The sequence below is a fragment of the Lactuca virosa genome, chromosome 1, assembly GCF_052849685.1.
Source record: "Lactuca virosa cultivar CGN04683 chromosome 1, Lactuca_virosa_CGN04683_v6, whole genome shotgun sequence".
Classification (NCBI taxonomy): Eukaryota; Viridiplantae; Streptophyta; class Magnoliopsida; order Asterales; family Asteraceae; genus Lactuca; species Lactuca virosa.
In genome coordinates, this window is record NC_136426.1 from 263,472,472 (window position 1) to 263,495,646 (window position 23,175).

Below are 23,175 nucleotides of genomic sequence, written 5' to 3' on the forward strand. Positions count from 1 at the left end.
AGTATTTCGGGTGCGATCATACCAGCACTAATGCACCGGATCCCATCAGAACTTCGCAGTCAAGCGTGCTTGGGCGAGAGTAGTACTTGGATGGGTGACCCCCTGGGAAGTCCTCGTCTTGCACCCCCCTTTTTCGTTGTCCGTTTGCGTTTTTTTAGATTTTACGTGCGGTTTTTTTTTTGTTTTTTTTTTCTTTCTTGCTATTTCTATGCTCGGGTGGCCTCCGTTTCATGGTTCATGGTCTTCGTATTTTTGGAACGGAGCCGATCGGTCACGTGGGTCCCACGCCTCGCGTACGAAAACAAAGGAGGTTCTGCATCTTTTAAGACATACAAGCAATAAGCATGGATAGTATTTCGGGTGCGATCATACCAGCACTAATGCACCGGATCCCATCAGAACTCCGCAGTTAAGCGTGCTTGGGCGAGAGTAGTACTAGGATGGGTGACCCCCTGGGAAGTCCTCGTGTTGCACCCCCCTTTTTCGTTGTCCGTTTGCGTTTTTTTAGATTTTACGTGCGGTTTTTTTTTGTTTTTTTTTTCTTTCTTGCTATTTCTATGCTCGGGTGGCCTCCGCTTCATGGTTGATGGTTTTCGTATTTTTGGAACGGAGCCGATCGGTCACGTGGGTTCCACGCCTCGCGTACGAAAACAAAGGAGGTTCTGCGTCTTTTAAGACATAAAAGCAATAAGCATGGATAGTATTTCGGGTTCGATCATACCAGCACAAATGCACCGGATCCCATCAGAACTCCGCAGTTAAGCGTGCTTGGGCGAGCGTAGTACTAGGATGGGTGACCCCCTGGGAAGTCCTCGTGTTGCACCCCCTTTTTCGTTGTCCGTTTGCATTTTTTTAGATTTTACGTGCGGTTTTTTTTTGTTTTTTTTCTTGCTATTTCTATGCTCGGGTGGCCTCCGTTTCATGGTTCATGGTCTTCGTATTTTTGGAACGGAGCCGATCAGTCACGTAGGTCCCACGCCTCGCGTACGAAAACAAAGGAGGTTCTGTGTCTTTTAAGACATACAAGCACTAAGCATTGACAGTATTTCGGGTGCGATCATACCAGCACTAATGCACTGGATCCCATCAGAACTCCGCAGTTAAGCGTGCTTGGGCGGGAGTAGTACTAGGATGGGTGACCCCATGGGAAGTCCTCGTGTTGCATCCCCCTTTTTCGTTGTCTGTTTGCGTTTTTTTAGATTTTACGTGCGGTTTTTTTTTGTTTTTTTTTCTTTCTTGCTATTTCTATGCTCGGGTGGCCTCCGCTTCATGGTTGATGGTTTTCGTATTTTTGGAACGGAGCCAATCGGTCACGTGGGTTCCACGCCTCGCGTACGAAAACAAAGGAGGTTCTGCGTCTTTTAAGACATAAAAGCAATAAGCATGGATAGTATTTCGGGTGCGATCATACCAGCACTAATGCACCGGATCCCATCAGAACTCCGCAGTTAAGCGTGCTTGGGCGAGAGTAGTACTAGGATGGGTGACCCCCTGGGAAGTCCTCGTGTTGCACCCCCCCTTTTTCGTTGTCCGTTTGCGTTTTTTTAGATTTTACGTGCGGTTTTTTTTTGTTTTTTTTTTCTTCCTATTTCTATGCTCGGGTGGCCTCCGTTTCATGGTTCATGGTCTTCGTATTTTTGGAAAGGAGCCGATCGGTCACGTGGGTCCCACGCCTCGCGTACGAAAACAAAGGAGGTTCTGTGTCTTTTAAGACATACAAGCAATAAGCATGGACAGTATTTCGGGTGCGATCATACCAGCACTAATGCACCGGATCCCATCAGAACTCCGCAGTTAAGCGTGCTTGGGCGAGAGTAGTACTAGGATGGGTGACCCCATGGGAAGTCCTCGTGTTGCACCCCCCTTTTTCGTTGTCCGTTTGCGTTTTTTTAGATTTTACATGCGGTTTTTTTTTTTTGTTTTTTTTTCTTTCTTGCTATTTCTATGCTCGGGTGGCCTCCGCTTCATGGTTGATGGTCTTCGTATTTTTGGAACGGAGCTGATCGGTCACGTGGGTCTCACGCCTCGCGTACGAAAACAAAGGAGTTTCTGCGTCTTTTAAGACATACAAGCAATAAGCATGGATAGTATTTTGGGTGCGATCATACCAGCACTAATGCACCGGATCCCATCAGAACTCCGCAGTTAAGCGTGCTTGGGCGAGAGTAGTACTAGGATGGGTGACCCCCTGGGAAGTCCTCGTGTTGCACCCCCCTTTTTCGTTGTCCGTTTGCGTTTTTTTAGATTTTACGTGCGGTTTTTTTTTGTTTTTTTTTTCTTTCTTGCTATTTCTATGCTCGGGTGGCCTCCGTTTCATGGTTCATGGTCTTCGTATTTTTGGAACGGAGCCGATCGGTCACGTGGGTCCCACGCCTCGCGTACGAAAACAAAGGAGGTTCTGCGTCTTTTAAGACATACAAGCAATAAGCATGGATATTATTTCGGGTGCGATCATACCAGCACTAATGCACCGGATCCCATCAGAACTCCGCAGTTAAGCGTGCTTGGGCGAGAGTAGTACTAGGATGGGTGACCCCCTGGGAAGTCCTCGTGTTGCACCCCCCTTTTTCGTTGTCCGTTTGCGTTTTTTTAGATTTTACGTGCGGTTTTTTTTTTGTTTTTTTTTCTTTCTTGCTATTTCTATGCTCGGGTGGCCTCCGTTTCATGGTTCATGGTCTTCGTATTTTTGGAACGGAGCCGATCGGTCACGTGGGTCCCACGCCTCGCGTACGAAAACAAAGGAGGTTCTGCGTCTTTTAAGACATACAAGCAATAAGCATGGATAGTATTTCGGGTGCGATCATACCAGCACTAATGCACCGGATCCCATCAGAACTCCGCAGTTAAGCGTGCTTGGGCGAGAGTAGTACTAGGATGGGTGACCCCCTGGGAAGTCCTCGTGTTGCACCCCCTTTTTTCGTTGTCCGTTTGCGTTTTTTTAGATTTTACGTGCGGTTTTTTTTTGTTTTTTTTTTCTTTCTTGCTATTTCTATGCTCGGGTGGCCTCCGCTTCATTGTTGATGGTTTTCGTATTTTTGAAACGGAGCCGATCGGTCACGTGGGTTCCACGCCTCGCGTACGAAAACAAAGGAGGTTCTGCGTCTTTTAAGACATAAAAGCAATAAGCATGGATAGTATTTCGGGTGCGATCATACCAGCACTAATGCACCGGATCCCATCAGAACCCCGCAGTTAAGCGTGCTTGGGCGAGAGTAGTACTAGGATGGGTGACCCCCTGGGAAGTCCTCGTGTTGCACCCCCCCTTTTTCGTTGTCCGTTTGCGTTTTTTTAGATTTTACGTGCGGTTTTTTTTTGTTTTTTTTTTCTTTCTTGCTATTTCTATGCTCGGGTGGCCTCCGTTTCATGGTTCATGGTCTTCGTATTTTTGGAACGGAGCCGATCGGTCACGTGGGTCCCACGCCTCGCGTACGAAAACAAAGGAGGTTCTGCGTCTTTTAAGACATACAAGCAATAAGCATGGATATTATTTCGGGTGCGATCATACCAGCACTAATGCACCGGATCCCATCAGAACTCCGCAGTTAAGCGTGCTTGGGCGAGAGTAGTACTAGGATGGGTGACCCCCTGGGAAGTCCTCGTGTTGCACCCCCCTTTTTCGTTGTCCGTTTGCGTTTTTTTAGATTTTACGTGCGGTTTTTTTTTTTGTTTTTTTTTCTTTCTTGCTATTTCTATGCTCGGGTGGCCTCCGTTTCATGGTTCATGGTTTTCGTATTTTTGGAACGGAGCCGATCGGTCACGTGGGTCCCACGCCTCGCGTACGAAAACAAAGGAGGTTCTGCGTCTTTTAAGACATACAAGCAATAAGCATGGATATTATTTCGGGTGCGATCATACCAGCACTAATGCACCGGATCCCATCAGAACTCCGCAGTTAAGCGTGCTTGGGCGAGAGTAGTACTAGGATGGGTGACCCCCTGGGAAGTCCTCGTGTTGCACCCCCTTTTTTCGTTGTCCGTTTGCGTTTTTTTAGATTTTACGTGCGGTTTTTTTTTGTTTTTTTTTTCTTTCTTGCTATTTCTATGCTCGGGTGGCCTCCGCTTCATTGTTGATGGTTTTCGTATTTTTGAAACGGAGCCGATCGGTCACGTGGGTTCCACGCCTCGCGTACGAAAACAAAGGAGGTTCTGCGTCTTTTAAGACATAAAAGCAATAAGCATGGATAGTATTTCGGGTGCGATCATACCAGCACTAATGCACCGGATCCCATCAGAACCCCGCAGTTAAGCGTGCTTGGGCGAGAGTAGTACTAGGATGGGTGACCCCCTGGGAAGTCCTCGTGTTGCACCCCCCCTTTTTCGTTGTCCGTTTGCGTTTTTTTAGATTTTACGTGCGGTTTTTTTTTGTTTTTTTTTTCTTTCTTGCTATTTCTATGCTCGGGTGGCCTCCGTTTCATGGTTCATGGTCTTCGTATTTTTGGAACGGAGCCGATCGGTCACGTGGGTCCCACGCCTCGCGTACGAAAACAAAGGAGGTTCTGCGTCTTTTAAGACATACAAGCAATAAGCATGGATATTATTTCGGGTGCGATCATACCAGCACTAATGCACCGGATCCCATCAGAACTCCGCAGTTAAGCGTGCTTGGGCGAGAGTAGTACTAGGATGGGTGACCCCCTGGGAAGTCCTCGTGTTGCACCCCCCTTTTTCGTTGTCCGTTTGCGTTTTTTTAGATTTTACGTGCGGTTTTTTTTTTGTTTTTTTTTCTTTCTTGCTATTTCTATGCTCGGGTGGCCTCCGTTTCATGGTTCATGGTCTTCGTATTTTTGGAACGGAGCCGATCGGTCACGTGGGTCCCACGCCTCGCGTACGAAAACAAAGGAGGTTCTGCGTCTTTTAAGACATACAAGCAATAAGCATGGATATTATTTCGGGTGCGATCATACCAGCACTAATGCACCGGATCCCATCAGAACTCCGCAGTTAAGCGTGCTTGGGCGAGAGTAGTACTAGGATGGGTGACCCCCTGGGAAGTCCTCGTGTTGCACCCCCCTTTTTCGTTGTCCGTTTGCGTTTTTTTAGATTTTACGTGCGGTTTTTTTTTTGTTTTTTTTTCTTTCTTGCTATTTCTATGCTCGGGTGGCCTCCGTTTCATGGTTCATGGTCTTCGTATTTTTGGAACGGAGCCGATCGGTCACGTGGGTCCCACGCCTCGCGTACGAAAACAAAGGAGGTTCTGCGTCTTTTAAGACATACAAGCAATAAGCATGGATAGTATTTCGGGTGCGATCATACCAGCACTAATGCACCGGATCCCATCAGAACTCCGCAGTTAGGCGTGCTTGGGCGAGAGTAGTACTAGGATGGGTGACCCCCTGGGAAGTCCTCGTGTTGCACCCCCTTTTTTCGTTGTCCGTTTGCGTTTTTTTAGATTTTACGTGCGGTTTTTTTTTGTTTTTTTTTTCTTTCTTGCTATTTCTATGCTCGGGTGGCCTCCGCTTCATTGTTGATGGTTTTCGTATTTTTGAAACGGAGCCGATCGGTCACGTGGGTTCCACGCCTCGCGTACGAAAACAAAGGAGGTTCTGCGTCTTTTAAGACATAAAAGCAATAAGCATGGATAGTATTTCGGGTGCGATCATACCAGCACTAATGCACCGGATCCCATCAGAACCCCGCAGTTAAGCGTGCTTGGGCGAGAGTAGTACTAGGATGGGTGACCCCCTGGGAAGTCCTCGTGTTGCACCCCCCCTTTTTCGTTGTCCGTTTGCGTTTTTTTAGATTTTACGTGCGGTTTTTTTTTGTTTTTTTTTTCTTTCTTGCTATTTCTATGCTCGGGTGGCCTCCGTTTCATGGTTCATGGTCTTCGTATTTTTGGAACGGAGCCGATCGGTCACGTGGGTCCCACGCCTCGCGTACGAAAACAAAGGAGGTTCTGCGTCTTTTAAGACATACAAGCAATAAGCATGGATATTATTTCGGGTGCGATTATACCAGCACTAATGCACCGGATCCCATCAGAACTCCACAGTTAAGCGTGCTTGGGCGAGAGTAGTACTAGGATGGGTGACCCCCTGGGAAGTCCTCGTGTTGCACCCCCCTTTTTCGTTGTCCGTTTGCGTTTTTTTAGATTTTACGTGCGGTTTTTTTTTTGTTTTTTTTTCTTTCTTGCTATTTCTATGCTCGGGTGGCCTCCGTTTCATGGTTCATGGTCTTCGTATTTTTGGAACGGAGCCGATCGGTCACGTGGGTCCCACGCCTCGCGTACGAAAACAAAGGAGGTTCTGCGTCTTTTAAGACATACAAGCAATAAGCATGGATAGTATTTCGGGTGCGATCATACCAGCACTAATGCACCGGATCCCATCAGAACTCCGCAGTTAAGCGTACTTGGGCGAGAGTAGTACTAGGATGGGTGACCCCCTGGGAAGTCCTCGTGTTGCACCCCCCTTTTTCGTTGTCCGTTTGCGTTTTTTTAGATTTTACGTGCGGTTTTTTTTTGTTTTTTTTTTCTTTCTTGCTATTTCTATGCTCGGGTGGCCTCCGCTTCATTGTTGATGGTTTTCGTATTTTTGGAACGGAGCCGATCGGTCACGTGGGTTCCACGCCTCGCGTACGAAAACAAAGGATGTTCTGCGTCTTTTAAGACATAAAAGCAATAAGCATGGATAGTATTTCGGGTGCGATCATACCAACACTAATGCACCGGATCCCATCAGAACTTCGCAGTTAAGCGTGCTTGGGCGAGAGTAGTACTAGGATGGGTGACCGCCTGGGAAGTCCTCGTGTTGCACCCCCCCTTTTTCGTTGTCCGTTTGCGTTTTTTTAGATTTTACGTGCGGTTTTTTTTTGTTTTTTTTTTCTTGCTATTTCTATGCTCGGGTGGCCTCCGTTTCATGGTTCATGGTCTTCGTATTTTTGGAACGGAGCCGATCGGTCACGTGGGTTCCACGCCTCGCGTACGAAAACAAAGGAGGTTCTGTGTCTTTTAAGACATACAAGCAATAAGCATGGACAGTATTTCGGGTGCGATCATACCAGCACTAATGCACCGGATCCCATCAGAACTCCGCAGTTAAGCGTGCTTGGGCGAGAGTAGTACTAGGATGGGTGACCCCATGGGAAGTCCTCGTGTTGCACCCCCCTTTTTCGTTGTCCGTTTGCGTTTTTTTAGATTTTACGTGCGGTTTTTTTTTGTTTTTTTTTCTTTCTTGCTATTTCTATGCTCGGGTGGCCTCCGCTTCATGGTTGATGGTCTTCGTATTTTTGGAACGGAGCTGATCGGTCACGTGGGTCCCACGCCTCGCGTACGAAAACAAAGGAGGTTCTGCGACTTTTAAGACATACAAGCAATAAGCATGGATAGTATTTCGGGTGTGATCATACCAACACTAATGCACCGGATCCCATCAGAACTCTGCAGTTAAGCGTGCTTGGGCGAGAGTAGTACTAGGATGGGTGACCCCCTGGGAAGTCCTCGTGTTGCACCCCCCTTTTTCGTTGTCCGTTTGCGTTTTTTTAGATTTTACGTGCGGTTTTTTTTTTTGTTTTTTTTTTCTTTCTTGCTATTTCTATGCTCGGGTGGCCTCCGTTTCATGGTTCATGGTCTTCGTATTTTTGGAACGGAGCCGATCGGTCACGTGGGTCCCACGCCTCGCGTACGAAAACAAAGGAGGTTCTGCGTCTTTTAAAACATACAAGCAATAAGCATGGATAGTATTTCGGGTGCGATCATACCAGCACTAATGCACCGGATCCTATCAGAAACTCCGCAGTTAAGCGTGCTTGGGCGAGAGTAGTACTAGGATGGGTGACCCCCTGGGAAGTCCTCGTGTTGCACCCCCCTTTTTCGTTGTCCGTTTGCGTTTTTTTAGATTTTACGTGCGGTTTTTTTTTGTTTTTTTTTTTCTTTCTTGCTATTTCTATGCTCGGGTGGCCTCCGCTTCATGGTTGATGGTTTTCGTATTTTTGGAACGGAGCCGATCGGTCACGTGGGTTCCACGCCTCGCGTACGAAAACAAAGGAGGTTCTGCGTCTTTTAAGACATACAAGCAATAAGCATGGATAGTATTTCGGGTGCGATCATACCAGCACTAATGCACCGGATCCCATCAGAACTTCGCAGTCAAGCGTGCTTGGGCGAGAGTAGTACTTGGATGGGTGACCCCCTGGGAAGTCCTCGTCTTGCACCCCCCTTTTTCGTTGTCCGTTTGCGTTTTTTTAGATTTTACGTGCGGTTTTTTTTTTGTTTTTTTTTTCTTTCTTGCTATTTCTATGCTCGGGTGGCCTCCGTTTCATGGTTCATGGTCTTCGTATTTTTGGAACGGAGCCGATCGGTCACGTGGGTCCCACGCCTCGCGTACGAAAACAAAGGAGGTTCTGCATCTTTTAAGACATACAAGCAATAAGCATGGATAGTATTTCGGGTGCGATCATACCAGCACTAATGCACCGGATCCCATCAGAACTCCGCAGTTAAGCGTGCTTGGGCGAGAGTAGTACTAGGATGGGTGACCCCCTGGGAAGTCCTCGTGTTGCACCCCCCTTTTTCGTTGTCCGTTTGCGTTTTTTTAGATTTTACGTGCGGTTTTTTTTTGTTTTTTTTTTCTTTCTTGCTATTTCTATGCTCGGGTGGCCTCCGCTTCATGGTTGATGGTTTTCGTATTTTTGGAACGGAGCCGATCGGTCACGTGGGTTCCACGCCTCGCGTACGAAAACAAAGGAGGTTCTGCGTCTTTTAAGACATAAAAGCAATAAGCATGGATAGTATTTCGGGTTCGATCATACCAGCACAAATGCACCGGATCCCATCAGAACTCCGCAGTTAAGCGTGCTTGGGCGAGCGTAGTACTAGGATGGGTGACCCCCTGGGAAGTCCTCGTGTTGCACCCCCCTTTTTCGTTGTCCGTTTGCGTTTTTTTAGATTTTACGTGCTGTTTTTTTTTGTTTTTTTTTGTTGCTATTTCTATGCTCGGGTGGCCTCCGTTTCATGGTTCATGGTCTTCGTATTTTTGGAACGGAGCCGATCGGTCACGTGGGTCCCACGCCTCGCGTACGAAAACAAAGGAGGTTCTGTGTCTTTTAAGACATACAAGCAATAAGCATGGGCAGTATTTCGGGTGCGATCATACCAGCACTAATGCACCGGATCCCATCAGAACTCCGCAGTTAAGCGTGCTTGGGCGAGAGTAGTACTAGGATGGGTGACCCCATGGGAAGTCCTCGTGTTGCACCCCCTTTTTTCGTTGTCCGTTTGCGTTTTTTTAGATTTTACGTGCGGTTTTTTTTTGTTTTTTTTTCTTTCTTGCTATTTCTATGCTCGGGTGGCCTCCGCTTCATGGTTGATGGTCTTCGTATTTTTGGAACGGAGCTGATCGGTCACGTGGGTCCCACGCCTCGCGTACGAAAACAAAGGAGTTTCTGCGTCTTTTAAGACATACAAGCAATAAGCATGGATAGTATTTTGGGTGCGATCATACCAACACTAATGCACCGGATCCCATCAGAACTCCGCAGTTAAGCGTGCTTGGGCGAGAGTAGTACTAGGATGGGTGACCCCCTGGGAAGTCCTCGTGTTGCACCCCCCTTTTTCGTTGTCCGTTTGCGTTTTTTTAGATTTTACGTGCGGTTTTTTTTTGTTTTTTTTTCTTTCTTGCTATTTCTATGCTCGGGTGGCCTCCGTTTCATGGTTCATGGTCTTCGTATTTTTGGAACGGAGCCGATCGGTCACGTGGGTCCCACGCCTCGCGTACGAAAACAAAGGAGGTTCTGCGTCTTTTAAGACATACAAGCAATAAGCATGGATATTATTTCGGGTGCGATCATACCAGCACTAATGCACCGGATCCCATCAGAACTCCGCAGTTAAGCGTGCTTGGGCGAGAGTAGTACTAGGATGGGTGACCCCCTGGGAAGTCCTCGTGTTGCACCCCCTTTTTTCGTTGTCCGTTTGCGTTTTTTTAGATTTTACGTGCGGTTTTTTTTTGTTTTTTTTTTCTTTCTTGCTATTTCTATGCTCGGGTGGCCTCCGCTTCATTGTTGATGGTTTTCGTATTTTTGAAACGGAGCCGATCGGTCACGTGGGTTCCACGCTTCGCGTACGAAAACAAAGGAGGTTCTGCGTCTTTTAAGACATAAAAGCAATAAGCATGGATAGTATTTCGGGTGCGATCATACCAGCACTAATGCACCGGATCCCATCAGAACCCCGCAGTTAAGCGTGCTTGGGCGAGAGTAGTACTAGGATGGGTGACCCCCTGGGAAGTCCTCGTGTTGCACCCCCCTTTTTCGTTGTCCGTTTGCGTTTTTTTAGATTTTACGTGCGGTTTTTTTTTATTTTTTTTTTCTTTCTTGCTATTTCTATGCTCGGGTGGCCTCCGTTTCATGGTTCATGGTCTTCGTATTTTTGGAACGGAGCCGATCGGTCACGTGGGTCCCACGCCTCGCGTACGAAAACAAAGGAGGTTCTGCGTCTTTTAAGACATACAAGCAATAAGCATGGATATTATTTCGGGTGCGATCATACCAGCACTAATGCACCGGATCCCATCAGAACTCCGCAGTTAAGCGTGCTTGGGCGAGAGTAGTACTAGGATGGGTGACCCCCTGGGAAGTCCTCGTGTTGCACCCCCCTTTTTCGTTGTCCGTTTGCGTTTTTTTAGATTTTACGTGCGGTTTTTTTTTTGTTTTTTTTTCTTTCTTGCTATTTCTATGCTCGGGTGGCCTCCGTTTCATGGTTCATGGTCTTCGTATTTTTGGAACGGAGCCGATCGGTCACGTGGGTCCCACGCCTCGCGTACGAAAACAAAGGAGGTTCTGCGTCTTTTAAGACATAAAAGCAATAAGCATGGATAGTATTTCGGGTGCGATCATACCAGCACTAATGCACCGGATCCCATCAGAACTCCGCAGTTAAGCGTACTTGGGCGAGAGTAGTACTAGGATGGGTGACCCCCTGGGAAGTCCTCGTGTTGCACCCCCCTTTTTCGTTGTCCGTTTGCGTTTTTTTAGATTTTACGTGCGGTTTTTTTTTTGTTTTTTTTTTCTTTCTTGCTATTTCTATGCTCGGGTGGCCTCCGCTTCATGGTTGATGGTTTTCGTATTTTTGGAACGGAGCCGATCGGTCACGTGGGTTCCACGCCTCGCGTACGAAAACAAAGGATGTTCTGCGTCTTTTAAGACATAAAAGCAATAAGCATGGATAGTATTTCGGGTGCGATCATACCAACACTAATGCACCGGATCCCATCAGAACTTCGCAGTTAAGCGTGCTTGGGCGAGAGTAGTACTAGGATGGGTGACCGCCTGGGAAGTCCTCGTGTTGCACCCCCCCTTTTTCGTTGTCCGTTTGCGTTTTTTTAGATTTTACGTGCGGTTTTTTTTTGTTTTTTTTTTCTTGCTATTTCTATGCTCGGGTGGCCTCCGTTTCATGGTTCATGGTCTTCGTATTTTTGGAACGGAGCCGATCGGTCACGTGGGTTCCACGCCTCGCGTACGAAAACAAAGGAGGTTCTGTGTCTTTTAAGACATACAAGCAATAAGCATGGACAGTATTTCGGGTGCGATCATACCAGCACTAATGCACCGGATCCCATCAGAACTCCGCAGTTAAGCGTGCTTGGGCGAGAGTAGTACTAGGATGGGTGACCCCATGGGAAGTCCTCGTGTTGCACCCCCCTTTTTCGTTGTCCGTTTGCGTTTTTTTAGATTTTACGTGCGGTTTTTTTTTGTTTTTTTTTTCTTTCTTGCTATTTCTATGCTCGGGTGGCCTCCGCTTCATGGTTGATGGTCTTCGTATTTTTGGAACGGAGCTGATCGGTCACGTGGGTCCCACGCCTCGCGTACGAAAACAAAGGAGGTTCTGCGTCTTTTAAGACATACAAGCAATAAGCATGGATAGTATTTCGGGTGTGATCATACCAACACTAATGCACCGGATCCCATCAGAACTCCGCAGTTAAGCGTGCTTGGGCGAGAGTAGTACTAGGATGGGTGACCCCCTGGGAAGTCCTCGTGTTGCACCCCCCTTTTTCGTTGTCCGTTTGCGTTTTTTTAGATTTTACGTGCGGTTTTTTTTTTGTTTTTTTTTTCTTTCTTGCTATTTCTATGCTCGGGTGGCCTCCGTTTCATGGTTCATGGTCTTCGTATTTTTGGAACGGAGCCGATCGGTCACGTGGGTCCCACGCCTCGCGTACGAAAACAAAGGAGGTTCTGCGTCTTTTAAGACATACAAGCAATAAGCATGGATAGTATTTCGGGTGCGATCATACCAGCACTAATGCACCGGATCCTATCAGAAACTCCGCAGTTAAGCGTGCTTGGGCGAGAGTAGTATTAGGATGGGTGACCCCCTGGGAAGTCCTCGTGTTGCACCCCCCTTTTTCGTTGTCCGTTTGCGTTTTTTTAGATTTTACGTGCGGTTTTTTTTTGTTTTTTTTTCTTTCTTGCTATTTCTATGCTCGGGTGGCCTCCGCTTCATGGTTGATGGTTTTCGTATTTTTGGAACGGAGCCGATCGGTCACGTGGGTTCCACGCCTCGCGTACGAAAACAAAGGAGGTTCTGCGTCTTTTAAGACATACAAGCAATAAGCATGGATAGTATTTCGGGTGCGATCATACCAGCACTAATGCACCGGATCCCATCAGAACTCCGCAGTCAAGCGTGCTTGGGCGAGAGTAGTACTTGGATGGGTGACCCCCTGGGAAGTCCTCGTCTTGCACCCCCCTTTTTCGTTGTCCGTTTGCGTTTTTTTAGATTTTACGTGCGGTTTTTTTTTTGTTTTTTTTTCTTTCTTGCTATTTCTATGCTCGGGTGGCCTCCGTTTCATGGTTCATGGTCTTCGTATTTTTGGAACGGAGCCGATCGGTCACGTGGGTCCCACGCCTCGCGTACGAAAACAAAGGAGGTTCTGCGTCTTTTAAGACATACAAGCAATAAGCATGGATAGTATTTCGGGTGCGATCATACCAGCACTAATGCACCGGATCCCATCAGAACTCCGCAGTTAAGCGTGCTTGGGCGAGAGTAGTACTAGGATGGGTGACCCCCTGGGAAGTCCTCGTGTTGCACCCCCCTTTTTCGTTGTCCGTTTGCGTTTTTTTAGATTTTACGTGCGGTTTTTTTTTGTTTTTTTTTCTTTCTTGCTATTTCTATGCTCGGGTGGCCTCCGCTTCATGGTTGATGGTTTTCGTATTTTTGGAACGGAGCCGATCGGTCACGTGGGTTCCACGCCTCGCGTACGAAAACAAAGGAGGTTCTGCGTCTTTTAAGACATAAAAGCAATAAGCATGGATAGTATTTCGGGTTCGATCATACCAGCACAAATGCACCGGATCCCATCAGAACTCCGCAGTTAAGCGTGCTTGGGCGAGCGTAGTACTAGGATGGGTGACCCCCTGGGAAGTCCTCGTGTTGCACCCCCCCTTTTTCGTTGTCCGTTTGCGTTTTTTTAGATTTTACGTGCTGTTTTTTTTTGTTTTTTTTTTTGTTGCTATTTCTATGCTCGGGTGGCCTCCGTTTCATGGTTCATGGTCTTCGTATTTTTGGAACGGAGCCGATCGGTCACGTGGGTCCCACGCCTCGCGTACGAAAACAAAGGAGGTTCTGTGTCTTTTAAGACATACAAGCAATAAGCATGGGCAGTATTTCGGGTGCGATCATACCAGCACTAATGCACCGGATCCCATCAGAACTCCGCAGTTAAGCGTGCTTGGGCGAGAGTAGTACTAGGATGGGTGACCCCATGGGAAGTCCTCGTGTTGCACCCCCCTTTTTCGTTGTCCGTTTGCGTTTTTTTAGATTTTACGTGCGGTTTTTTTTTGTTTTTTTTTCTTTCTTGCTATTTCTATGCTCGGGTGGCCTCCGCTTCATGGTTGATGGTCTTCGTATTTTTGGAACGGAGCTGATCGGTCACGTGGGTCCCACGCCTCGCGTACGAAAACAAAGGAGTTTCTGCGTCTTTTAAGACATACAAGCAATAAGCATGGATAGTATTTTGGGTGCGATCATACCAACACTAATGCACCGGATCCCATCAGAACTCCGCAGTTAAGCGTGCTTGGGCGAGAGTAGTACTAGGATGGGTGACCCCCTGGGAAGTCCTCGTGTTGCACCCCCCTTTTTCGTTGTCCGTTTGCGTTTTTTTAGATTTTACGTGCGGTTTTTTTTTGTTTTTTTTTCTTTCTTGCTATTTCTATGCTCGGGTGGCCTCCGTTTCATGGTTCATGGTCTTCGTATTTTTGGAACGGAGCCGATCGGTCACGTGGGTTCCACGCCTCGCGTACGAAAACAAAGGAGGTTCTGCGTCTTTTAAGACATACAAGCAATAAGCATGGATATTATTTCGGGTGCGATCATACCAGCACTAATGCACCGGATCCCATCAGAACTCCGCAGTTAAGCGTGCTTGGGCGAGAGTAGTACTAGGATGGGTGACCCCCTGGGAAGTCCTCGTGTTGCACCCCCCTTTTTCGTTGTCCGTTTGCGTTTTTTTAGATTTTACGTGCGGTTTTTTTTTTGTTTTTTTTTTCTTTCTTGCTATTTCTATGCTCGGGTGGCCTCCGTTTCATGGTTCATGGTCTTCGTATTTTTGGAACGGAGCCGATCGGTCACGTGGGTCCCACGCCTCGCGTACGAAAACAAAGGAGGTTCTGCGTCTTTTAAGATATACAAGCAATAACCATGGATAGTATTTCGGGTGCGATCATACCAGCACTAATGCACCGGATCCCATCAGAACTCCGCAGTTAAGCGTGCTTGGGCGAGAGTAGTACTAGGATGGGTGACCCCCTGGGAAGTCCTCGTGTTGCACCCCCCCCCCCCCCTTTTTCGTTGTCCGTTTGCGTTTTTTTAGATTTTACGTGCGGTTTTTTTTTGTTTTTTTTTTCTTGCTATTTCTATGCTCGGTTGGCCTCCGTTTCATGGTTCATGGTCTTCGTATTTTTGGAAAGGAGCCGATCGGTCACGTGGGTCCCACGCCTCGCGTACGAAAACAAAGGAGGTTCTGTGTCTTTTAAGACATACAAGCAATAAGCATGGACAGTATTTCGGGTGCGATCATACCAGCACTAATGCACCGGATCCCATCAGAACTCCGCAGTTAAGCGTGCTTGGGCGAGAGTAGTACTAGGATGGGTGACCCCATGGGAAGTCCTCGTGTTGCACCCCCCTTTTTCGTTGTCCGTTTGCGTTTTTTTAGATTTTACATGCGGTTTTTTTTTGTTTTTTTTTCTTTCTTGCTATTTCTATGCTCGGGTGGCCTCCGCTTCATGGTTGATGGTCTTCGTATTTTTGGAACGGAGCTGATCGGTCACGTGGGTCTCACGCCTCGCGTACGAAAACAAAGGAGTTTCTGCGTCTTTTAAGACATACAAGCAATAAGCATGGATAGTATTTTGGGTGCGATCATACCAGCACTAATGCACCGGATCCCATCAGAACTTCGCAGTTAAGCGTGCTTGGGCGAGAGTAGTACTAGGATGGGTGACCCCCTGGGAAGTCCTCGTGTTGCACCCCCCTTTTTCGTTGTCCGTTTGCGTTTTTTTAGATTTTACGTGCGGTTTTTTTTTGTTTTTTTTTTCTTTCTTGCTATTTCTATGCTCGGGTGGCCTCCGTTTCATGGTTCATGGTCTTCGTATTTTTGGAACGGAGCCGATCGGTCACGTGGGTCCCACGCCTCGCGTACGAAAACAAAGGAGGTTCTGCGTCTTTTAAGACATACAAGCAATAAGCATGGATATTATTTCGGGTGCGATCATACCAGCACTAATGCACCGGATCCCATCAGAACTCCGCAGTTAAGCGTGCTTGGGCGAGAGTAGTACTAGGATGGGTGACCCCCTGGGAAGTCCTCGTGTTGCACCCCCCTTTTTCGTTGTCCGTTTGCGTTTTTTTAGATTTTACGTGCGGTTTTTTTTTGTTTTTTTTTCTTTCTTGCTATTTCTATGCTCGGGTGGCCTCCGTTTCATGGTTCATGGTCTTCGTATTTTTGGAACGGAGCCGATCGGTCACGTGGGTCCCACGCCTCGCGTACGAAAACAAAGGAGGTTCTGCGTCTTTTAAGACATACAAACAATAAGCATGGATAGTATTTCGGGTGCGATCATACCAGCACTAATGCACCGGATCCCATCAGAACTCCGCAGTTAAGCGTACTTGGGCGAGAGTAGTACTAGGATAGGTGACCCCCTGGGAAGTCCTCGTGTTGCACCCCCCTTTTTCGTTGTCCGTTTGCGTTTTTTTAGATTTTACGTGCGGTTTTTTTTTGTTTTTTTTTCTTTCTTGCTATTTCTATGCTCGGGTGGCCTCCGCTTCATGGTTGATGGTTTTCGTATTTTTGGAACGGAGCCGATCGGTCACGTGGGTTCCACGCCTCGCGTACGAAAACAAAGGATGTTCTGCGTCTTTTAAGACATAAAAGCAATAAGCATGGATAGTATTTCGGGTGCGATCATACCAGCACTAATGCACCGGATCCCATCAGAACTTCGCAGTTAAGCGTGCTTGGGCGAGATTAGTACTAGGATGGGTGACCGCCTGGGAAGTCCTCGTGTTGCACCCCCCCTTTTTCGTTGTCCGTTTGCGTTTTTTTAGATTTTACGTGCGGTTTTTTTTTGTTTTTTTTTTCTTGCTATTTCTATGCTCGGGTGGCCTCCGTTTCATGGTTCATGGTCTTCGTATTTTTGGAACGGAGCCGATCGGTCACGTGGGTTCCACGCCTCGCGTACGAAAACAAAGGAGGTTCTGTGTCTTTTAAGACATACAAGCAATAAGCATGGACAGTATTTCGGGTGCGATCATACCAGCACTAATGCACCGGATCCCATCAGAACTCCGCAGTTAAGCGTGCTTGGGCGAGAGTAGTACTAGGATGGGTGACCCCATGGGAAGTCCTCGTGTTGCACCCCCCTTTTTCGTTGTCCGTTTGCGTTTTTTTAGATTTTACGTGCGGTTTTTTTTTGTTTTTTTTTCTTTCTTGCTATTTCTATGCTCGGGTGGCCTCCGCTTCATGGTTGATGGTCTTCGTATTTTTGGAACGGAGCTGATCGGTCACGTGGGTCCCACGCCTCGCGTACGAAAACAAAGGAAGTTCTGCGTCTTTTAAGACATACAAGCAATAAGCATGGATAGTATTTCGGGTGCGATCATACCAACTCTAATGCACCGGATCCCATCAGAACTCCGCAGTTAAGCGTGCTTGGGCGAGAGTAGTACTAGGATGGGTGACCCCCTGGGAAGTCCTCGTGTTGCACCCCCCTTTTTCGTTGTCCGTTTGCGTTTTTTTAGATTTTACGGGCGGTTTTTTTTTTGTTTTTTTTTCTTTCTTGCTATTTCTATGCTCGGGTGGCCTCCGTTTCATGGTTCATGGTCTTCGTATTTTTGGAACGGAGCCGATCGGTCACGTGGGTCCCACGCCTCGCGTACGAAAACAAAGGAGGTTCTGCGTCTTTTAAGACATACAAGCAATAAGCATGGATAGTATTTCAGGTGCGATCATACCTGCACTAATGCACCGGATCCTATCAGAAACTCCGCAGTTAAGCGTGCTTGGGCGAGAGTAGTACTAGGATGGGTGACCCCCTGGGAAGTCCTCGTGTTGCACCCCCCTTTTTCGTTGTCCGTTTGCGTTTTTTTAGATTTTACGTGCGGTTTTTTTTTGTTTTTTTTTCTTTCTTGCTATTTCTATGCTCGGGTGGCCTCCGCTTCATGGTTGATGGTTTTCGTATTTTTGGAACGGAGCCGATCGGTCACGTGGGTTCCACGCCTCGCGTACGAAAACAAAGGAGGTTCTGCGTCTTTTAAGACATACAAGCAATAAGCATGGATAGTATTTCCTGTGCGATCATACCAGCACTAATGCACCGGATCCCATCAGAACTCCGCAGTCAAGCGTGCTTGGGCGAGAGTAGTACTTGGATGGGTGACCCCCTGGGAAGTCCTCGTCTTGCACCCCCCTTTTTCGTTGTCCGTTTGCGTTTTTTTAGATTTTACGTGCGGTTTTTTTTTTGTTTTTTTTTCTTTCTTGCTATTTCTATGCTCGGGTGGCCTCCGTTTCATGGTTCATGGTCTTCGTATTTTTGGAACGGAGCCGATCGGTCACGTGGGTCCCACGCCTCGCGTACGAAAACAAAGGAGGTTCTGCGTCTTTTAAGACATACAAGCAATAAGCATGGATAGTATTTCGGGTGCGATCATACCAGCACTAATGCACCGGATCCCATCAGAACTCCGCAGTTAAGCGTGCTTGGGCGAGAGTAGTACTAGGATGGGTGACCCCCTGGGAAGTCCTCGTGTTGCACCCCCCTTTTTCGTTGTCCGTTTGCGTTTTTTTAGATTTTACGTGCGGTTTTTTTTTTTGTTTTTTTTTCTTTCTTGCTATTTCTATGCTCGGGTGGCCTCCGCTTCATTGTTGATGGTTTTCGTATTTTTGGAACGGAGCCGATCGGTCACGTGGGTTCCACGCCTCGCGTACGAAAACAAAGGAGGTTCTGCGTCTTTTAAGACATACAAGCAATAAGCATGGATAGTATTTCGGGTTCGATCATACCAGCACAAATGCACCGGATCCCATCAGAACTCCGCAGTTAAGCGTGCTTGGGCGAGCGTAGTACTAGGATGGGTGACCCCCTGGGAAGTCCTCGTGTTGCACCCCCCCTTTTTCGTTGTCCGTTTGCGTTTTTTTAGATTTTACGTGCTGTTTTTTTTTGTTTTTTTTTTGTTGCTATTTCTATGCTCGGGTGGCCTCCGTTTCATGGTTCATGGTCTTCGTATTTTTGGAACGGAGCCGATCGGTCACGTGGGTCCCACGCCTCGCGTACGAAAACAAAGGAGGTTCTGTGTCTTTTAAGACATACAAGCAATAAGCATGGGCAGTATTTCGGGTGCGATCATACCAGCACTAATGCACCGGATCCCATCAGAACTCCGCAGTTAAGCGTGCTTGGGCGAGAGTAGTACTAGGATGGGTGACCCCATGGGAAGTCCTCGTGTTGCACCCCCCTTTTTCGTTGTCCGTTTGCGTTTTTTTAGATTTTACGTGCGGTTTTTTTTTGTTTTTTTTTCTTTCTTGCTATTTCTATGCTCGGGTGGCCTCCGCTTCATGGTTGATGGTCTTCGTATTTTTGGAACGGAGCTGATCGGTCACGTGGGTCCCACGCCTCGCGTACGAAAACAAAGGAGTTTCTGCGTCTTTTAAGACATACAAGCAATAAGCATGGATAGTATTTTGGGTGCGATCATACCAACACTAATGCACCGGATCCCATCAGAACTCCGTAGTTAAGCGTGCTTGGGCGAGAGTAGTACTAGGATGGGTGACCCCCTGGGAAGTCCTCGTGTTGCACCCCCCTTTTTCGTTGTCCGTTTGCGTTTTTTTAGATTTTACGTGCGGTTTTTTTTGTTTTTTTTTCTTTCTTGCTATTTCTATGCTCGGGTGGCCTCCGTTTCATGGTTCATGGTCTTCGTATTTTTGGAACGGAGCCGATCGGTCACGTGGGTCCCACGCCTCGCGTACGAAAACAAAGGAGGTTCTGCGTCTTTTAAGACATACAAGCAATAAGCATGGATATTATTTCGGGTGCGATCATACCAGCACTAATGCACCGGATCCCATCAGAACTCCGCAGTTAAGCGTGCTTGGGCGAGAGTAGTACTAGGATGGGTGACCCCCTGGGAAGTCCTCGTGTTGCACCCCCCTTTTTCGTTGTCCGTTTGCGTTTTTTTAGATTTTACGTGCGGTTTTTTTTTTGTTTTTTTTTTTTTTCTTGCTATTTCTATGCTCGGGTGGCCTCCGTTTCATGGTTCATGGTCTTCGTATTTTTGGAACGGAGCCGATCGGTCACGTGGGTCCCACGCCTCGCGTACGAAAACAAAGGAGGTTCTGCGTCTTTTAAGATATACAAGCAATAACCATGGATAGTATTTCGGGTGCGATCATACCAGCACTAATGCACCGGATCCCATCAGAACTCCGCAGTTAAGCGTGCTTGGGCGAGAGTAGTACTAGGATGGGTGACCCCCTGGGAAGTCCTCGTGTTGCACCCCCCCCCCTTTTTCGTTGTCCGTTTGCGTTTTTTTAGATTTTACGTGCGGTTTTTTTTTGTTTTTTTTTTCTTGCTATTTCTATGCTCGGGTGGCCTCCGTTTCATGGTTCATGGTCTTCGTATTTTTGGAAAGGAGCCGATCGGTCACGTGGGTCCCACGCCTCGCGTACGAAAACAAAGGAGGTTCTGTGTCTTTTAAGACATACAAGCAATAAGCATGGACAGTATTTCGGGTGCGATCATACCAGCACTAATGCACCGGATCCCATCAGAACTCCGCAGTTAAGCGTGCTTGGGCGAGAGTAGTACTAGGATGGGTGACCCCATGGGAAGTCCTCGTGTTGCACCCCCCCTTTTTCGTTGTCCGTTTGCGTTTTTTTAGATTTTACATGCGGTTTTTTTTTGTTTTTTTTTCTTTCTTGCTATTTCTATGCTCGGGTGGCCTCCGCTTCATGGTTGATGGTCTTCGTATTTTTGGAACGGAGCTGATCGGTCACGTGGGTCTCACGCCTCGCGTACGAAAACAAAGGAGTTTCTGCGTCTTTTAAGACATACAAGCAATAAGCATGGATAGTATTTTGGGTGCGATCATACCAGCACTAATGCACCGGATCCCATCAGAACTTCGCAGTTAAGCGTGCTTGGGCGAGAGTAGTACTAGGATGGGTGACCCCCTGGGAAGTCCTCGTGTTGCACCCCCCTTTTTCGTTGTCCGTTTGCGTTTTTTTAGATTTTACGTGCGGTTTTTTTTTGTTTTTTTTTTCTTTCTTGCTATTTCTATGCTCGGGTGGCCTCCGTTTCATGGTTCATGGTCTTCGTATTTTTGGAACGGAGCCGATCGGTCACGTGGGTCCCACGCCTCGCGTACGAAAACAAAGGAGGTTCTGCGTCTTTTAAGACATACAAGCAATAAGCATGGATATTATTTCGGGTGCGATCATACCAGCACTAATGCACCGGATCCCATCAGAACTCCGCAGTTAAGCGTGCTTGGGCGAGAGTAGTACTAGGATGGGTGACCCCCTGGGAAGTCCTCGTGTTGCACCCCCCTTTTTCGTTGTCCGTTTGCGTTTTTTTAGATTTTACGTGCGGTTTTTTTTTGTTTTTTTTTCTTTCTTGCTATTTCTATGCTCGGGTGGCCTCCGTTTCATGGTTCATGGTCTTCGTATTTTTGGAACGGAGCCGATCGGTCACGTGGGTCCCACGCCTCGCGTACGAAAACAAAGGAGGTTCTGCGTCTTTTAAGACATACAAACAATAAGCATGGATAGTATTTCGGGTGCGATCATACCAGCACTAATGCACCGGATCCCATCAGAACTCCGCAGTTAAGCGTACTTGGGCGAGAGTAGTACTAGGATAGGTGACCCCCTGGGAAGTCCTCGTGTTGCACCCCCCTTTTTCGTTGTCCGTTTGCGTTTTTTTAGATTTTACGTGCGGTTTTTTTTTGTTTTTTTTTCTTTCTTGCTATTTCTATGCTCGGGTGGCCTCCGCTTCATGGTTGATGGTTTTCGTATTTTTGGAACGGAGCCGATCGGTCACGTGGGTTCCACGCCTCGCGTACGAAAACAAAGGATGTTCTGCGTCTTTTAAGACATAAAAGCAATAAGCATGGATAGTATTTCGGGTGCGATCATACCAGCACTAATGCACCGGATCCCATCAGAACTTCGCAGTTAAGCGTGCTTGGGCGAGAGTAGTACTAGGATGGGTGACCGCCTGGGAAGTCCTCGTGTTGCACCCCCCCTTTTTCGTTGTCCGTTTGCGTTTTTTTAGATTTTACGTGCGGTTTTTTTTTGTTTTTTTTTTCTTGCTATTTCTATGCTCGGGTGGCCTCCGTTTCATGGTTCATGGTCTTCGTATTTTTGGAACGGAGCCGATCGGTCACGTGGGTTCCACGCCTCGCGTACGAAAACAAAGGAGGTTCTGTGTCTTTTAAGACATACAAGCAATAAGCATGGACAGTATTTCGGGTGCGATCATACCAGCACTAATGCACCGGATCCCATCAGAACTCCGCAGTTAAGCGTGCTTGGGCGAGAGTAGTACTAGGATGGGTGACCCCATGGGAAGTCCTCGTGTTGCACCCCCCTTTTTCGTTGTCCGTTTGCGTTTTTTTAGATTTTACGTGCGGTTTTTTTTTGTTTTTTTTTCTTTCTTGCTATTTCTATGCTCGGGTGGCCTCCGCTTCATGGTTGATGGTCTTCGTATTTTTGGAACGGAGCTGATCGGTCACGTGGGTCCCACGCCTCGCGTACGAAAACAAAGGAGGTTCTGCGTCTTTTAAGACATACAAGCAATAAGCATGGATAGTATTTCGGGTGCGATCATACCAACTCTAATGCACCGGATCCCATCAGAACTCCGCAGTTAAGCGTGCTTGGGCGAGAGTAGTACTAGGATGGGTGACCCCCTGGGAAGTCCTCGTGTTGCACCCCCCTTTTTCGTTGTCCGTTTGCGTTTTTTTAGATTTTACGTGCGGTTTTTTTTTTGTTTTTTTTTCTTTCTTGCTATTTCTATGCTCGGGTGGCCTCCGTTTCATGGTTCATGGTCTTCGTATTTTTGGAACGGAGCCGATCGGTCACGTGGGTCCCACGCCTCGCGTACGAAAACAAAGGAGGTTCTGCGTCTTTTAAGACATACAAGCAATAAGCATGGATAGTATTTCAGGTGCGATCATACCTGCACTAATGCACCGGATCCTATCAGAAACTCCGCAGTTAAGCGTGCTTGGGCGAGAGTAGTACTAGGATGGGTGACCCCCTGGGAAGTCCTCGTGTTGCACCCCCCTTTTTCGTTGTCCGTTTGCGTTTTTTTAGATTTTACGTGCGGTTTTTTTTTGTTTTTTTTTCTTTCTTGCTATTTCTATGCTCGGGTGGCCTCCGCTTCATGGTTGATGGTTTTCGTATTTTTGGAACGGAGCCGATCGGTCACGTGGGTTCCACGCCTCGCGTACGAAAACAAAGGAGGTTCTGCGTCTTTTAAGACATACAAGCAATAAGCATGGATAGTATTTCCTGTGCGATCATACCAGCACAAATGCACCGGATCCCATCAGAACTCCGCAGTCAAGCGTGCTTGGGCGAGAGTAGTACTTGGATGGGTGACCCCCTGGGAAGTCCTCGTCTTGCACCCCCCTTTTTCGTTGTCCGTTTGCGTTTTTTTAGATTTTACGTGC

The 23,175-nt window shown here is 47.4% G+C and overlaps 67 non-coding genes across 67 annotated transcripts; all 67 read left to right on the forward strand.

Moving 5' to 3' along the window:
* Nucleotides 1-8: 8 nt before the first annotated feature.
* Nucleotides 9-127, forward strand: LOC145148001 (5S ribosomal RNA). The gene has a single exon (XR_013728897.1). It is a non-coding gene; the product is annotated as a 5S ribosomal RNA (ribosomal RNA).
* Nucleotides 128-358: 231 nt separating this feature from the next.
* LOC145150721 (5S ribosomal RNA) lies at nucleotides 359-477 on the forward strand. The gene has a single exon (XR_013731529.1). It is a non-coding gene; the product is annotated as a 5S ribosomal RNA (ribosomal RNA).
* Nucleotides 478-707: 230 nt separating this feature from the next.
* LOC145148425 (5S ribosomal RNA) lies at nucleotides 708-826 on the forward strand. Its single transcript, XR_013729310.1, has one exon. It is a non-coding gene; the product is annotated as a 5S ribosomal RNA (ribosomal RNA).
* A 223-nt stretch (nucleotides 827-1,049) lies between these two features.
* Nucleotides 1,050-1,168, forward strand: LOC145141283 (5S ribosomal RNA). The gene has a single exon (XR_013722574.1). It is a non-coding gene; the product is annotated as a 5S ribosomal RNA (ribosomal RNA).
* Nucleotides 1,169-1,397: 229 nt separating this feature from the next.
* LOC145150733 (5S ribosomal RNA) lies at nucleotides 1,398-1,516 on the forward strand. Its single transcript, XR_013731540.1, has one exon. It is a non-coding gene; the product is annotated as a 5S ribosomal RNA (ribosomal RNA).
* Nucleotides 1,517-1,743: 227 nt separating this feature from the next.
* On the forward strand, nucleotides 1,744-1,862 carry LOC145153240 (5S ribosomal RNA). Its single transcript, XR_013733760.1, has one exon. It is a non-coding gene; the product is annotated as a 5S ribosomal RNA (ribosomal RNA).
* A 232-nt stretch (nucleotides 1,863-2,094) lies between these two features.
* Nucleotides 2,095-2,213, forward strand: LOC145150744 (5S ribosomal RNA). Its single transcript, XR_013731551.1, has one exon. It is a non-coding gene; the product is annotated as a 5S ribosomal RNA (ribosomal RNA).
* Nucleotides 2,214-2,443: 230 nt separating this feature from the next.
* On the forward strand, nucleotides 2,444-2,562 carry LOC145150755 (5S ribosomal RNA). The gene has a single exon (XR_013731564.1). It is a non-coding gene; the product is annotated as a 5S ribosomal RNA (ribosomal RNA).
* A 230-nt stretch (nucleotides 2,563-2,792) lies between these two features.
* On the forward strand, nucleotides 2,793-2,911 carry LOC145150767 (5S ribosomal RNA). Its single transcript, XR_013731577.1, has one exon. It is a non-coding gene; the product is annotated as a 5S ribosomal RNA (ribosomal RNA).
* Nucleotides 2,912-3,141: 230 nt separating this feature from the next.
* LOC145143751 (5S ribosomal RNA) lies at nucleotides 3,142-3,260 on the forward strand. The gene has a single exon (XR_013724781.1). It is a non-coding gene; the product is annotated as a 5S ribosomal RNA (ribosomal RNA).
* A 231-nt stretch (nucleotides 3,261-3,491) lies between these two features.
* On the forward strand, nucleotides 3,492-3,610 carry LOC145150778 (5S ribosomal RNA). The gene has a single exon (XR_013731590.1). It is a non-coding gene; the product is annotated as a 5S ribosomal RNA (ribosomal RNA).
* Nucleotides 3,611-3,841: 231 nt separating this feature from the next.
* Nucleotides 3,842-3,960, forward strand: LOC145150789 (5S ribosomal RNA). Its single transcript, XR_013731601.1, has one exon. It is a non-coding gene; the product is annotated as a 5S ribosomal RNA (ribosomal RNA).
* Nucleotides 3,961-4,190: 230 nt separating this feature from the next.
* LOC145143752 (5S ribosomal RNA) lies at nucleotides 4,191-4,309 on the forward strand. The gene has a single exon (XR_013724782.1). It is a non-coding gene; the product is annotated as a 5S ribosomal RNA (ribosomal RNA).
* A 231-nt stretch (nucleotides 4,310-4,540) lies between these two features.
* LOC145150800 (5S ribosomal RNA) lies at nucleotides 4,541-4,659 on the forward strand. Its single transcript, XR_013731612.1, has one exon. It is a non-coding gene; the product is annotated as a 5S ribosomal RNA (ribosomal RNA).
* A 230-nt stretch (nucleotides 4,660-4,889) lies between these two features.
* LOC145150811 (5S ribosomal RNA) lies at nucleotides 4,890-5,008 on the forward strand. Its single transcript, XR_013731623.1, has one exon. It is a non-coding gene; the product is annotated as a 5S ribosomal RNA (ribosomal RNA).
* A 230-nt stretch (nucleotides 5,009-5,238) lies between these two features.
* Nucleotides 5,239-5,357, forward strand: LOC145143525 (5S ribosomal RNA). Its single transcript, XR_013724557.1, has one exon. It is a non-coding gene; the product is annotated as a 5S ribosomal RNA (ribosomal RNA).
* A 230-nt stretch (nucleotides 5,358-5,587) lies between these two features.
* On the forward strand, nucleotides 5,588-5,706 carry LOC145143753 (5S ribosomal RNA). The gene has a single exon (XR_013724783.1). It is a non-coding gene; the product is annotated as a 5S ribosomal RNA (ribosomal RNA).
* Nucleotides 5,707-5,937: 231 nt separating this feature from the next.
* On the forward strand, nucleotides 5,938-6,056 carry LOC145141289 (5S ribosomal RNA). The gene has a single exon (XR_013722575.1). It is a non-coding gene; the product is annotated as a 5S ribosomal RNA (ribosomal RNA).
* A 230-nt stretch (nucleotides 6,057-6,286) lies between these two features.
* LOC145136611 (5S ribosomal RNA) lies at nucleotides 6,287-6,405 on the forward strand. Its single transcript, XR_013720609.1, has one exon. It is a non-coding gene; the product is annotated as a 5S ribosomal RNA (ribosomal RNA).
* Nucleotides 6,406-6,635: 230 nt separating this feature from the next.
* Nucleotides 6,636-6,754, forward strand: LOC145146818 (5S ribosomal RNA). The gene has a single exon (XR_013727745.1). It is a non-coding gene; the product is annotated as a 5S ribosomal RNA (ribosomal RNA).
* A 227-nt stretch (nucleotides 6,755-6,981) lies between these two features.
* Nucleotides 6,982-7,100, forward strand: LOC145153241 (5S ribosomal RNA). Its single transcript, XR_013733761.1, has one exon. It is a non-coding gene; the product is annotated as a 5S ribosomal RNA (ribosomal RNA).
* A 229-nt stretch (nucleotides 7,101-7,329) lies between these two features.
* On the forward strand, nucleotides 7,330-7,448 carry LOC145147458 (5S ribosomal RNA). The gene has a single exon (XR_013728361.1). It is a non-coding gene; the product is annotated as a 5S ribosomal RNA (ribosomal RNA).
* A 232-nt stretch (nucleotides 7,449-7,680) lies between these two features.
* LOC145147641 (5S ribosomal RNA) lies at nucleotides 7,681-7,800 on the forward strand. The gene has a single exon (XR_013728539.1). It is a non-coding gene; the product is annotated as a 5S ribosomal RNA (ribosomal RNA).
* A 231-nt stretch (nucleotides 7,801-8,031) lies between these two features.
* On the forward strand, nucleotides 8,032-8,150 carry LOC145148002 (5S ribosomal RNA). Its single transcript, XR_013728898.1, has one exon. It is a non-coding gene; the product is annotated as a 5S ribosomal RNA (ribosomal RNA).
* Nucleotides 8,151-8,381: 231 nt separating this feature from the next.
* On the forward strand, nucleotides 8,382-8,500 carry LOC145150822 (5S ribosomal RNA). Its single transcript, XR_013731634.1, has one exon. It is a non-coding gene; the product is annotated as a 5S ribosomal RNA (ribosomal RNA).
* Nucleotides 8,501-8,730: 230 nt separating this feature from the next.
* LOC145148426 (5S ribosomal RNA) lies at nucleotides 8,731-8,849 on the forward strand. Its single transcript, XR_013729311.1, has one exon. It is a non-coding gene; the product is annotated as a 5S ribosomal RNA (ribosomal RNA).
* Nucleotides 8,850-9,074: 225 nt separating this feature from the next.
* Nucleotides 9,075-9,193, forward strand: LOC145153242 (5S ribosomal RNA). Its single transcript, XR_013733762.1, has one exon. It is a non-coding gene; the product is annotated as a 5S ribosomal RNA (ribosomal RNA).
* A 229-nt stretch (nucleotides 9,194-9,422) lies between these two features.
* On the forward strand, nucleotides 9,423-9,541 carry LOC145141526 (5S ribosomal RNA). Its single transcript, XR_013722727.1, has one exon. It is a non-coding gene; the product is annotated as a 5S ribosomal RNA (ribosomal RNA).
* Nucleotides 9,542-9,770: 229 nt separating this feature from the next.
* On the forward strand, nucleotides 9,771-9,889 carry LOC145150833 (5S ribosomal RNA). The gene has a single exon (XR_013731645.1). It is a non-coding gene; the product is annotated as a 5S ribosomal RNA (ribosomal RNA).
* A 230-nt stretch (nucleotides 9,890-10,119) lies between these two features.
* LOC145143754 (5S ribosomal RNA) lies at nucleotides 10,120-10,238 on the forward strand. The gene has a single exon (XR_013724784.1). It is a non-coding gene; the product is annotated as a 5S ribosomal RNA (ribosomal RNA).
* A 230-nt stretch (nucleotides 10,239-10,468) lies between these two features.
* Nucleotides 10,469-10,587, forward strand: LOC145150844 (5S ribosomal RNA). The gene has a single exon (XR_013731657.1). It is a non-coding gene; the product is annotated as a 5S ribosomal RNA (ribosomal RNA).
* A 230-nt stretch (nucleotides 10,588-10,817) lies between these two features.
* On the forward strand, nucleotides 10,818-10,936 carry LOC145136612 (5S ribosomal RNA). The gene has a single exon (XR_013720624.1). It is a non-coding gene; the product is annotated as a 5S ribosomal RNA (ribosomal RNA).
* A 231-nt stretch (nucleotides 10,937-11,167) lies between these two features.
* On the forward strand, nucleotides 11,168-11,286 carry LOC145146819 (5S ribosomal RNA). The gene has a single exon (XR_013727746.1). It is a non-coding gene; the product is annotated as a 5S ribosomal RNA (ribosomal RNA).
* A 227-nt stretch (nucleotides 11,287-11,513) lies between these two features.
* On the forward strand, nucleotides 11,514-11,632 carry LOC145153243 (5S ribosomal RNA). Its single transcript, XR_013733763.1, has one exon. It is a non-coding gene; the product is annotated as a 5S ribosomal RNA (ribosomal RNA).
* A 230-nt stretch (nucleotides 11,633-11,862) lies between these two features.
* On the forward strand, nucleotides 11,863-11,981 carry LOC145145258 (5S ribosomal RNA). The gene has a single exon (XR_013726240.1). It is a non-coding gene; the product is annotated as a 5S ribosomal RNA (ribosomal RNA).
* A 231-nt stretch (nucleotides 11,982-12,212) lies between these two features.
* LOC145149171 (5S ribosomal RNA) lies at nucleotides 12,213-12,332 on the forward strand. Its single transcript, XR_013730026.1, has one exon. It is a non-coding gene; the product is annotated as a 5S ribosomal RNA (ribosomal RNA).
* Nucleotides 12,333-12,561: 229 nt separating this feature from the next.
* LOC145145447 (5S ribosomal RNA) lies at nucleotides 12,562-12,680 on the forward strand. The gene has a single exon (XR_013726420.1). It is a non-coding gene; the product is annotated as a 5S ribosomal RNA (ribosomal RNA).
* A 230-nt stretch (nucleotides 12,681-12,910) lies between these two features.
* On the forward strand, nucleotides 12,911-13,029 carry LOC145150855 (5S ribosomal RNA). Its single transcript, XR_013731670.1, has one exon. It is a non-coding gene; the product is annotated as a 5S ribosomal RNA (ribosomal RNA).
* A 229-nt stretch (nucleotides 13,030-13,258) lies between these two features.
* LOC145148427 (5S ribosomal RNA) lies at nucleotides 13,259-13,377 on the forward strand. Its single transcript, XR_013729312.1, has one exon. It is a non-coding gene; the product is annotated as a 5S ribosomal RNA (ribosomal RNA).
* A 228-nt stretch (nucleotides 13,378-13,605) lies between these two features.
* LOC145153244 (5S ribosomal RNA) lies at nucleotides 13,606-13,724 on the forward strand. Its single transcript, XR_013733764.1, has one exon. It is a non-coding gene; the product is annotated as a 5S ribosomal RNA (ribosomal RNA).
* Nucleotides 13,725-13,953: 229 nt separating this feature from the next.
* On the forward strand, nucleotides 13,954-14,072 carry LOC145141537 (5S ribosomal RNA). Its single transcript, XR_013722737.1, has one exon. It is a non-coding gene; the product is annotated as a 5S ribosomal RNA (ribosomal RNA).
* A 229-nt stretch (nucleotides 14,073-14,301) lies between these two features.
* LOC145150867 (5S ribosomal RNA) lies at nucleotides 14,302-14,420 on the forward strand. Its single transcript, XR_013731678.1, has one exon. It is a non-coding gene; the product is annotated as a 5S ribosomal RNA (ribosomal RNA).
* A 231-nt stretch (nucleotides 14,421-14,651) lies between these two features.
* On the forward strand, nucleotides 14,652-14,770 carry LOC145150881 (5S ribosomal RNA). The gene has a single exon (XR_013731690.1). It is a non-coding gene; the product is annotated as a 5S ribosomal RNA (ribosomal RNA).
* Nucleotides 14,771-15,004: 234 nt separating this feature from the next.
* On the forward strand, nucleotides 15,005-15,123 carry LOC145153246 (5S ribosomal RNA). Its single transcript, XR_013733766.1, has one exon. It is a non-coding gene; the product is annotated as a 5S ribosomal RNA (ribosomal RNA).
* Nucleotides 15,124-15,352: 229 nt separating this feature from the next.
* On the forward strand, nucleotides 15,353-15,471 carry LOC145156059 (5S ribosomal RNA). The gene has a single exon (XR_013736484.1). It is a non-coding gene; the product is annotated as a 5S ribosomal RNA (ribosomal RNA).
* A 230-nt stretch (nucleotides 15,472-15,701) lies between these two features.
* Nucleotides 15,702-15,820, forward strand: LOC145150893 (5S ribosomal RNA). Its single transcript, XR_013731700.1, has one exon. It is a non-coding gene; the product is annotated as a 5S ribosomal RNA (ribosomal RNA).
* A 229-nt stretch (nucleotides 15,821-16,049) lies between these two features.
* On the forward strand, nucleotides 16,050-16,168 carry LOC145146509 (5S ribosomal RNA). The gene has a single exon (XR_013727451.1). It is a non-coding gene; the product is annotated as a 5S ribosomal RNA (ribosomal RNA).
* A 229-nt stretch (nucleotides 16,169-16,397) lies between these two features.
* Nucleotides 16,398-16,516, forward strand: LOC145139336 (5S ribosomal RNA). The gene has a single exon (XR_013721886.1). It is a non-coding gene; the product is annotated as a 5S ribosomal RNA (ribosomal RNA).
* A 227-nt stretch (nucleotides 16,517-16,743) lies between these two features.
* Nucleotides 16,744-16,862, forward strand: LOC145153247 (5S ribosomal RNA). Its single transcript, XR_013733767.1, has one exon. It is a non-coding gene; the product is annotated as a 5S ribosomal RNA (ribosomal RNA).
* Nucleotides 16,863-17,091: 229 nt separating this feature from the next.
* LOC145146690 (5S ribosomal RNA) lies at nucleotides 17,092-17,210 on the forward strand. The gene has a single exon (XR_013727622.1). It is a non-coding gene; the product is annotated as a 5S ribosomal RNA (ribosomal RNA).
* A 230-nt stretch (nucleotides 17,211-17,440) lies between these two features.
* On the forward strand, nucleotides 17,441-17,560 carry LOC145149369 (5S ribosomal RNA). The gene has a single exon (XR_013730228.1). It is a non-coding gene; the product is annotated as a 5S ribosomal RNA (ribosomal RNA).
* A 229-nt stretch (nucleotides 17,561-17,789) lies between these two features.
* On the forward strand, nucleotides 17,790-17,908 carry LOC145149178 (5S ribosomal RNA). Its single transcript, XR_013730033.1, has one exon. It is a non-coding gene; the product is annotated as a 5S ribosomal RNA (ribosomal RNA).
* A 230-nt stretch (nucleotides 17,909-18,138) lies between these two features.
* Nucleotides 18,139-18,257, forward strand: LOC145150904 (5S ribosomal RNA). The gene has a single exon (XR_013731711.1). It is a non-coding gene; the product is annotated as a 5S ribosomal RNA (ribosomal RNA).
* Nucleotides 18,258-18,488: 231 nt separating this feature from the next.
* Nucleotides 18,489-18,607, forward strand: LOC145148429 (5S ribosomal RNA). Its single transcript, XR_013729314.1, has one exon. It is a non-coding gene; the product is annotated as a 5S ribosomal RNA (ribosomal RNA).
* A 227-nt stretch (nucleotides 18,608-18,834) lies between these two features.
* LOC145153248 (5S ribosomal RNA) lies at nucleotides 18,835-18,953 on the forward strand. The gene has a single exon (XR_013733768.1). It is a non-coding gene; the product is annotated as a 5S ribosomal RNA (ribosomal RNA).
* Nucleotides 18,954-19,182: 229 nt separating this feature from the next.
* Nucleotides 19,183-19,301, forward strand: LOC145143545 (5S ribosomal RNA). Its single transcript, XR_013724576.1, has one exon. It is a non-coding gene; the product is annotated as a 5S ribosomal RNA (ribosomal RNA).
* Nucleotides 19,302-19,529: 228 nt separating this feature from the next.
* LOC145150916 (5S ribosomal RNA) lies at nucleotides 19,530-19,648 on the forward strand. The gene has a single exon (XR_013731722.1). It is a non-coding gene; the product is annotated as a 5S ribosomal RNA (ribosomal RNA).
* A 231-nt stretch (nucleotides 19,649-19,879) lies between these two features.
* Nucleotides 19,880-19,998, forward strand: LOC145150928 (5S ribosomal RNA). Its single transcript, XR_013731733.1, has one exon. It is a non-coding gene; the product is annotated as a 5S ribosomal RNA (ribosomal RNA).
* A 230-nt stretch (nucleotides 19,999-20,228) lies between these two features.
* Nucleotides 20,229-20,347, forward strand: LOC145153249 (5S ribosomal RNA). Its single transcript, XR_013733769.1, has one exon. It is a non-coding gene; the product is annotated as a 5S ribosomal RNA (ribosomal RNA).
* Nucleotides 20,348-20,577: 230 nt separating this feature from the next.
* Nucleotides 20,578-20,696, forward strand: LOC145156060 (5S ribosomal RNA). The gene has a single exon (XR_013736485.1). It is a non-coding gene; the product is annotated as a 5S ribosomal RNA (ribosomal RNA).
* A 230-nt stretch (nucleotides 20,697-20,926) lies between these two features.
* On the forward strand, nucleotides 20,927-21,045 carry LOC145150940 (5S ribosomal RNA). Its single transcript, XR_013731744.1, has one exon. It is a non-coding gene; the product is annotated as a 5S ribosomal RNA (ribosomal RNA).
* A 229-nt stretch (nucleotides 21,046-21,274) lies between these two features.
* Nucleotides 21,275-21,393, forward strand: LOC145146510 (5S ribosomal RNA). Its single transcript, XR_013727452.1, has one exon. It is a non-coding gene; the product is annotated as a 5S ribosomal RNA (ribosomal RNA).
* Nucleotides 21,394-21,622: 229 nt separating this feature from the next.
* On the forward strand, nucleotides 21,623-21,741 carry LOC145155970 (5S ribosomal RNA). Its single transcript, XR_013736397.1, has one exon. It is a non-coding gene; the product is annotated as a 5S ribosomal RNA (ribosomal RNA).
* Nucleotides 21,742-21,968: 227 nt separating this feature from the next.
* LOC145153250 (5S ribosomal RNA) lies at nucleotides 21,969-22,087 on the forward strand. Its single transcript, XR_013733770.1, has one exon. It is a non-coding gene; the product is annotated as a 5S ribosomal RNA (ribosomal RNA).
* Nucleotides 22,088-22,316: 229 nt separating this feature from the next.
* Nucleotides 22,317-22,435, forward strand: LOC145146691 (5S ribosomal RNA). The gene has a single exon (XR_013727623.1). It is a non-coding gene; the product is annotated as a 5S ribosomal RNA (ribosomal RNA).
* A 230-nt stretch (nucleotides 22,436-22,665) lies between these two features.
* Nucleotides 22,666-22,785, forward strand: LOC145149370 (5S ribosomal RNA). Its single transcript, XR_013730229.1, has one exon. It is a non-coding gene; the product is annotated as a 5S ribosomal RNA (ribosomal RNA).
* A 229-nt stretch (nucleotides 22,786-23,014) lies between these two features.
* Nucleotides 23,015-23,133, forward strand: LOC145149742 (5S ribosomal RNA). The gene has a single exon (XR_013730591.1). It is a non-coding gene; the product is annotated as a 5S ribosomal RNA (ribosomal RNA).
* The last annotated feature ends 42 nt before the right edge of the window (nucleotides 23,134-23,175 follow it).